This window comes from Trachypithecus francoisi, unplaced genomic scaffold, assembly GCF_009764315.1.
Source record: "Trachypithecus francoisi isolate TF-2019V2 unplaced genomic scaffold, Tfra_2.0 Lachesis_group20, whole genome shotgun sequence".
Lineage (NCBI taxonomy): Eukaryota > Metazoa > Chordata > Mammalia > Primates > Cercopithecidae > Trachypithecus > Trachypithecus francoisi.
This window is the reverse complement of record NW_022681466.1, coordinates 18,772,955-18,781,940: the sequence shown is the minus strand read 5'-3', so window position 1 is coordinate 18,781,940 and position 8,986 is coordinate 18,772,955. Positions and strand designations below refer to the sequence as shown.

The 8,986-nt window shown below is 49.9% G+C and overlaps 1 long non-coding RNA gene across 1 annotated transcript; it reads right to left on the bottom strand.

Moving 5' to 3' along the window:
• Nucleotides 1–211: 211 nt before the first annotated feature.
• Nucleotides 212–5,880, bottom strand: LOC117067048. The gene is made up of 3 exons (XR_004430586.1): nt 5,666–5,880; nt 2,489–3,150; nt 212–1,481 (listed from the first exon to the last, which is right to left on the bottom strand). It is a non-coding gene; the product is annotated as an uncharacterized LOC117067048 (long non-coding RNA).
• Nucleotides 5,881–8,986: the final 3,106 nt, after the last annotated feature.

The following is an 8,986-nucleotide window of genomic DNA, read 5'->3' as shown; positions in this document are numbered from 1 at the left end:
AATTTCCTGGCGTGTAACATGGCCACAAGGGGCCGCTGCAGCCACAGTTGTGAAGGAAACAGTTCACACCTTGCTATACAGTTCATGGATAGTTCGTGGGGTTTTACAGGCTCTTGTTCATTTCCGTAAAGTCTTCCCTGGACTTGGCAAACTTTTCCTCTGAAAATTCCAAAGTGTAACCAAGAAGGGGAAGGAAGAGAAGAGACCAAGAGAAGGGCAAAGAGGATTTTATTTTGTTCGTGTTTGGACCTAAGAGAAAAACCAGAAAGCTTTCCCCTGCAGCTGAGAGGAGCCACAACATTGGAGAGAGATAGGAGAGGCCCCTCGGGGAGAAGAAAGCTTGGGGAATGCAGATCTCTCTTTAAGACTGATGACTTTCAGAATCATAAATCAGTAGAGCCAGAGAGTCCTCAGTCCTCGCCCCATTCGTTTATGGGTCATGCTTGCACACATGAGTTCAACAAGCACTGGCCTCTGCCTCTCCTTGCAGGAGTGACTTGTTTGGAAGTTAGCACAGCTAGTTCCCGTCTGACTGGACCATTGCCATCTGAGACTTGAGGGTCAAAGTCAGATCTTCCCACCTCAGAGGAGAAGCCTTCTCTAAACACAGGAGGGGCTCAGCAGGGTAGGGTACTGGAAAGAGGACTCACTTCAGAGCAAAGTCAACCAGGCCCTGTCACTTAAAAGCTATGCGACCTTGGGCAAGTCATTGAACCTGTCTAAGACTCAGGGTACTGAAACAGCAAGACCTTCCTCGAGTTGCCGAGGTGAGAATTAATGAGTCTGTCTAATGTGCCTGGGACCTACCAGAAGCTCAGCCAGTGGAGTCATTAAATTTTGTCTTTATTATTAGCAATACAGTTCTCTTAGCACACATTGCAAAGGACGGTGTACCCAGCTCAGGGGCACAAGATGTGTGACTGCGAGTACATCAGAGAAAACAAGGTGCGATGAACTGGCGTGGGCATTTGTTGGGACAACGACAGGGCCGTGGCCTGATCAGGGGAAGGATCAGGGGGAAAAGGAGATATTGGGGGTACTGGGAGGTGGGGATAGAGGAGGGGCACTGTCCCCACTACTCTGCATGCTCAGCTTCTGCAGTCCCGAGTAGAGACCCAACTCTCTTTCTCCTTGTCCCATACTGCCTAAGGCCTGGAGCTCCTCAGAAACTCTGACAGGACATGTGTCCATCTTCAGTGGGGACCCTCCCCCTCCTAGAAGTCCCCCGTCCTGCTGGGGAGGGCAGGTCAGGATGAGGGCAGCAGCCACCCGGTAGCCTCCATCAGAGATCATCAGCATTTCCCACCACGAATTCAGCAGCGCATCTCGTGGTCAAATCCACAGGGGATTTCTGGGTTCTGTAGCCTCCTCCTGGAAACTTACAAAGCACTTTAAGCAAACAAAAGCTTTGGCCAGGTGCAGTGAGTCACGCCTGTAGTCCCAGCACTTTGGGAGGCCAAGGCCAAAAGCTTTGAGAAGTCCTGCAAAAAAAAAAAAAAAAGATTTGGTTTGTTTATCTCCATGTTTTCCACTGGATTTGACCACAAGAGTTTTGTTTGGGGTTATTTTATATTAATTAACACCCCAGGGAACATACACTGGAATATCCAGGGGCCCAAAGAACTCAGGATGGGGCTCCAGGTAAGAACTATTATGTTCAAGACCAGCCTGGCCAACATAGTGAAACCCCGTATCTACTAAAAATACAAAAAATTAGCTGGGTATGGTGGAATGTGCCTGTAATCCCAGCTACTTGGGAGACTGAGGTGGGTGGATCACCTGAGATCAGGACTTCGAGATCAGCCTGGCCAACATAGTGAAACCTTGTCTCTACTAAAAATACAAAAAATTAGCCGGGTGTGGTGGCGGGTGCCTATAATCCCAGCTACTCGGGAGGCTGAGGCGGGACGATCACTCAAACCAGGAGGTCAAGGCTGCAGTGAGCCGAATGCACTCTGGCCTGGGTGACAAAGGGAGACTCCACCTAAAATTTAAAAAAAAAAAAAAAAAAAGAACTAGTATGAAGGGGATACTCTCAGCAAGTATCCCCTGCCCCAACTTTTTGTACCTCAAACATGGCTGTTTGCTGTGGATTCTGAATTTGCTTTGTTTCCTTTGTATTTTGCGGAGTTTTCCATTAGGGCTGACAGAATTTCCTTTGGGAAAATCCTAGCATGTGTTAGTCATGCCGAGGGGAATGGAGGAAAGGCACTTGGCTTTGTTCTCATTTGGGCCTGAGAGGAGGGAGAACAGTAGGACCCCTGGGGCTGCGGGGCTGGCGTGGCCTGAGATGGATGTGAGATCCAGGGGCAGAGAAAATGCTAAGAGCTTTTTGGACCGTGGATTTTCCATGACTTAGAAAGTCAGTGGAGCCCACCCTCCCTGGTGCCCTCATTCCTTCATTGCCACTGCATTTGTTCCATGCACTGACGAGTCTGGTGAGGAAACTGAGGCCCGGAGACAAGAAATACCTGGGACAGAGACTCACTGTTCATGGGTGGCTGCTTGCTTTCCAAGAAGACATTTCCAGTGCTTTCCTGCTCGTGGGAGGCATCTGTGATTATTTTAGACAACATGAGGCGAAGAGGGTGGGATTGCGGGTCACACCCATTCAGATCCTTTGAGAGCTGAGTTATGTCATCTCTCTGAGCCTCAGTTTCCCATCTGGGAAGCTGGTGGTAGTGAGAAATAAGGAAGATGACTTCTGTACAGGCTTGCCACCGTCCCAGGACAGACGAGGCCCAGCTGCGATACAGAGGAGGTGACAGCCTGGAGCGGGGTCAGGGTGCAGAAGGAGGCACCTGGAGGAAGGGGCAAATGAGGAGAGAGGCTGTTGTCCATGCAGCACACTCCTTGGAGGGAGAAGGGACCCAACTTATACATGGCTAGCTCAGGTCAGGGGCAGGAGCCTCTGAGGTGAGGGGGGCGTGACAGGCACATGGGAGCTCCTACGCAGGGACACGCCCCTGCCCTGGGGGTTACTCAGTGGGACTGGGAGTTTGGCAGGTGGTGCTCCCCAGTCCAACACTGCTTCTGTGGGTCAGGATGAAGACTCATCTTCTTGCCTGTGACCTCCTCCATGAGGGGCTTATCCAGAACAAAAGCTGTGGGCAGTTCCTAATCAACAGGTTCTCCTCCCCCACTGCAATGCTAAAAAAAAGGTGAAAACAAAAGGGACATGTGCTTCTCTGCGATTCTCGGGGTACAGTTCAGTCTCCCCACTATGAGCAAGTCCTCCACGACTGACCCCCTACTCCCACCAGCTCTCCATCGTCCCTCATCAGCCCCTCCTCACCCTCTGCACAGTAGCCCCAGCAAGTTCAAGTTCCAGCTCCTCCAGTGGGCCACTTTCAGTCACACCTCCAGGCCTTCACTGATGCAGTTCCCCCTGCCCAGAACTGCCCACCCCCAACACCCACACACACATACACACCACCACCACCACCACCACCACCACCTCCACCTCCACCTCCAGCAAATATCATCACCGCCGCCAAATATCACCACCACCAAATATCAAATATCAAATCCAACATCTTCCCAGTGTATTGGCCCAGTACTTTCTCCAAAGAATGTTCCCTGACTCCCAAGACTGTGTTAGTTGTTTCTGCTGTATGGCCCAGAGTCCCTGGGCTTCCCCCTAATGGAATGCAGCATACTGTAAGGAGGTGACTGTTACCTGTTGGTCTCCCCAACAAGACTCTGTGGGGCAAACTCTGCCTGAGTCACTGTAGTAACCCCAGCCAGTAGCCCCATGCCTGGCACAGAGCAGGCCCTCGGTGAGTACTCATTGAATGAAGGGGTCAATGACAGGCAGAGTCTCCACTTGGGGCCCCCAGTGAGCAGAGAGCTTGGGGAAGCTAACCTTCCTCCCCACCCACACCCCACCTTTGGATCTCAAGCTTGACTTATGGGTTTGGTGTTGATTTACTTCCCTGAGGTTTCCCTCCGTCTTGACAAATGCTCCTTCTGACAACCCCAACATGACTAAGTCATGATGAAGGCAAGAGATGAAAGGAATCATGTATGAGAGTTTGGCCTGAGTTCAGGTGAGGATGGCATGTCTCTGAGGTTGAGGGTGCTGGTGGCAGCAAAGACAGATTGAGGGATTCCTGGGTGGGAAGAAAGCTCAGGAAGATCAAAGCCGTCAGAGGACACATTAAGGGAGGAGACCACCCCTCATATCATCGTATGCCCAATTTCTGCCTCCAAAGAAAGAAGAAGTAAAAACTAAAAGGCAGAAATGAAATCCACAGGCAGACAGCCCGGCACTGCACCCTGGGCCTGGTAGTTAAAGATCAACCGGCCGGGCGCGGTGGCTCAAGCCTGTAATCCCAGCACTTTGGGAGGCCAAGACGGGCGGATCACGAGGTCAGGAGATCGAGACCATCCTGTCGAACATGGTGAAACCCCGTCTCTACTAAAAATACAAAAACTAGCCGGGCGAGGTGGCAGGCGCCTGTAGTCCCAGCTACTCGGGAGGCTGAGGCAGGAGAATGGCGTAAACCCGGGAGGCGGAGCTTGCAGTGAGCTGAGATCCGTCCACTGCACTCCAGCCTGGGCCACAGAGCGAGACTCCGTCTCAAAAAAAAAAAAAAAGATCAACCCCTGACCTAATTGGTTCTGTTATCTATAGATTACAGACATTGTATAGGAATGCATTGTGAAAATTCCTGTCTTGTTTTGTTCCGATCTAATTACAGGTGCAACCGATGCATGCAGCCCCCGGTCACATACCCCCTGCTTGCTCAATCAATCACGACCCTCTCACATGCACCCCCTTAGAGTTGTGAGCCCTTAAAAGGGACAGGAATTGCCCACTTGGGGGGCTCCGCTCTTGAGACAGAAGTCTTGCCGATGCCCCCGGCTGAATAAACCCCTTCCTTCTTTAACTAGGTGTCTGAGGAGTTTTGTCTGAGGCTTGTCCTGCTACAACATGAGTGTCACACCCAGCGTGTGGGTGCAGAACCATCCTTAGGGACTGTCTGTCCTTGCTGGGTTATTCACCCAGGACCCCTCTGCACCCACACTCTGGTTTCTGACACTCTTGTGTCCCCCGACAGCTTTGATCTTCCTGGGGAGAGATCAGGGTACGTTTTGGAGAAAATCAAGGCCACAGCACAATCTTAAAAAGTGTTAAAAACTGTTAGAGGCCAGATAGGTCATGCTAAGAGCAGGAGATAGGAAGCCAGATCAACACTGGTGTGGGTGACTTGGGCCAGGAACTTTTCTTCTCTGAGCCTCAGTTTCCTCATCTGTAAATGGAAGCAACAATAGCAACCTCACACAGTTGTGAGAAATCAACAAAATGACCTATGGAAGCTTCCTGGCCCATGCCCATCCTAGGACGCCTCCCCAGCTACCACGGCCAGGTCAGGAGACCCCATCTGAAAGTACAGCCCGTTCCTCTCATCACCGACGGCACTCGGTCAGCACTTACCCATCTGCCTGTCTGCCTCAGGCACCAGACTGTGAGCCCATGGGGGCACAGACCTCGTCTGTTCTGCCCACAATTCCGTCTATTCCCAACCCCTGACACAGAATAGGCACCCAATGAAGATCTGTTGAATGAATGAATGAATGACTTAAAGAGGGGATTAAAATAGACAGGGACTCCAATATGAGATTTTCAAAAAGAGGCAGGTGAGGACCTACCACGCCTTACCTTTCCTCACGATCTTTTAACTTCATGTCATACTATTTTGTCTGGGTTTTATTTTTTTGTTGTTGCCTCATTTCTTGAACATTTTTTCTGGTTTCACAAGAATTCCCTCAGACAATCCCCCTGGAGCTTGGTCTAGTAAGAGGAACAGAGAAAGGAACTGATTTTATTCCTGTTTGGGCCTGAGATGGGGAGCACTTCAGAGCCCGAAGCCAAGAAGCTGCAGCAGCAGCAGCCTCCACAACCAAGAAGGACATTCCAAGGGGCGGGGACTCGAGATCAAAGCTCTAGAGATTTGGGTAGAGATTTGCGGAGTGTTAGAATGATATGAATAATAATACAGACCCTCCTCTGTCATCCTCGTCCCTCCACTGTTTGCTCGTTACCCCATTCCTCCCTTTGACAAGCACAGACCCAGGGCCTTCTTGGGGGAAACTGAGATCCCAGAAAAGAATCTACCTGTGTCAGGTCACTCATCTTATCCTCAGCTCTTCATACTTCCCACGTAAGGCTTTTTTCTTTCCTTTTTTCCTTTCCTTTTTTTTTTTTACTTTAGAGACAGAATCTCATTCTGTTGCCCCAGCTGGAGTACAGTGGTATGATCATGGTTCATAGCAGCCTCAAACTTCTGGGCTCGAGTGATCCTCCCACCTCAGCCTCCCAAGTAACCCAGTAATTAGGACAACAGGTGCGTGCCACAATGCCTGTCTAATTTTTTTTTTCTTCTTTTTTTGGTAGATACAGGGGTCTTGCTCTCTTGCCCAGGCTGATCTCAAATTTCTGGCTTCAAGTGATCCTCCTACCTCAGTCTCTCAAAGTGCTGGGAATACAGACATGAGCCACCACACCCAGCCCACATAAGGCATTTTTGACAAGCCTCTGCTTATGGGATTTGCTAGCCTCTGTATTCCTTTGGGGCTCAATAATTGCTCAAGGCCATAGAGAACAGGAAACAGAGCACCAGCTTTGGAGCCAGGCCAAACTGGAATTATATCTTATATCTTTGCTTGATCATTTACAAGCTGTGTGACCTTGGACAAGTTACTTAATCTCAAATCTAACTTAGAATTTGCTCGTCTATAAAACGGGCTTCATAATCCCAGTGTCCTTGGATCAGACTTCCTAGATTCAGTTCCTGTCTCCACTGCTTAGGATCTGTGTGACCTTTTTGGCAAGTCATTTAATCTCGCTGAACATGTTTCCTCATGTGTAAAATGAAAACGTGGACAGCATCATGAGATTGCTGTGAGGATTAGATAAGGGGTTTATTCCCTTATCTTATATCAAGTGCTTAGCGAAGTGCCTGGAACGTTATTAAGTGTGCCATCAGTGTTGATTCTTGCTTCTTCCTTGTGGATAATTGTTCTTATACTTAGTCACCCGAAATTCCCCCTCTGGTGTCTGTGCCTCCCTGCTATAGAAGCCAGAAATTAGCCTTCCAACCTCCCTTGCAGCTGGAGCACAGACACATAATCAGTCACACACATCACAGAAGCCTGTAAGCTGGGAGCTAATTGTCCTAAAAAAAGGAGACACCTGGTTGAATCCATGCTGGAAGCAACAACTGCAGACCTCCAGCTTCTATAAGCAGCAGTGCCACAAGTTTGGTGACAGCGCCAAGTGGAATGGGTTACTGAATCTGCACCTGCAGATGGTGGCAAGCGTGGGCTTCCTTTGGGTTGTGCTGCCTTCAAGCCTGTTCCCTGGGAGTTCTTCCTGGAGAGTCTATGGCTTACCTAACATCCTTTAACAAACTGGCTTCAGAGTGTGGCTTCCCTTCTTTGCAGGCAAAAACCCTGAAAGATACAGAATTTAGTAACAAGAGTGATTACTGGCATGAGACTTCTAAAAGATCTCTGTTTGGGTGTCCAAAAGACAATGTAAATTTAGCATGTCTGAAACTGAGTCCCCATCTTCCATCCCACAACTCCTATCATCTAATTGCTCAGACAAAAGACTCAGAGACCTCCTTGACTTCTTTCTTTTATAATATGCAGTCCTTCAAGAACTCCCGGCAGGGCTATCTTCAGGTGATGCCCAGCATCCAGCCACCTCTGACAATCTTCACTCTGAGTGCCAGGGGCTCTTCACCTGGATTACCTCCCTGCAAACTGGGCTCTCTGTTTCTGCTCTTAGCCTCGCAGCCTCTCATCAAGTGGCCTGTCACTCCTCTGCTCAAGGTCCTGTGTGTTAGGATGATCGTCAGCACTAGCTGCTGTGCCTGGAGTGGTCCCCACGCATGCTTGACTGCTTCCCTCACTCCGTCAAGTTGATACAGAAGGGCTGGGCTCCTGGCTAAACCCTACCCTTAAGCCTGAAACCTCAGCCCTAAAGGACCCCATTTTTCCCAAAAAATGTTACCTTTTTGGCCTGCCTGCCCACATGCTCTGCCCATAAAAGACTCCAACTGGCAGATCAACACAAGGGGCTTAGCACTGAGGATACAAACAACTGAGCGGTGAGCAGAAAAGCAACTGAGCATCGGAGACTATGGATAGATCTGGCTCACTTCAGATGGTGCAGCTTTAGAGAGGGGCCCTGCCGGGGACGGTGGGGCTTCAGGGAAAGATCACCATCCCATCCCCTTTCCATCCTCCCTTTCCACTGAGAGCCACCCAACTCTCAGTAAAGTATTCTACATTCCTCACCTTTCAAACAGTCCATGTGACCTGATTCTTCTTCCTGGATGCCAGAAAAGGCAGTGGCTGCCACCCTGACCCTCCACTGAACTGGTTGGTATTTGGCCATCCCTTAACAGCAGAGCTGAAAGAACATGGACGCTGCTGCAGGGCCCGAACAGAGCGCTCCCGCCGGAGAGGAGCAACCGGCAGGTTCCAGCATTCATTTGCTCCGGTTCCCACACTTGCTCACACACTCGCTCCCACAAGAAATGGCCAGCAACAGGCTGAGTGAAACAAAGTGCTCCTTAGCCGGGCATGGTGGTGCACACCTGTAATCCCAGCTACTCGGGAGGCTGAGGCAGGAGAATCGCTTGAACCTGGGAGACGGAGGTTGCAGTGACCCGAGATCTCGCCACTGCACTCCAGCCTGGGCGACAGAGTGAGACTCCATCTCAAAAAAAAAAAAAAAAATACAAAGTGCTCCAGTTCCCACCCATGAAGGGCATCAGGGGAACTATTCTATCTCAAAGTCATTGCTTACGTTTTACCTTCTCAGTGAACCCAACCCTGGCCATCTATTTAACATTGCTCTCCTCCCCACCCTGCCATAGCACTCCAGTCTCCCTAGATAGTCCCTACTTCTTTGTGCACTTACCACCTTCAAATATAGTATTATTTATTCTTTATTACATTTATTGCTCTT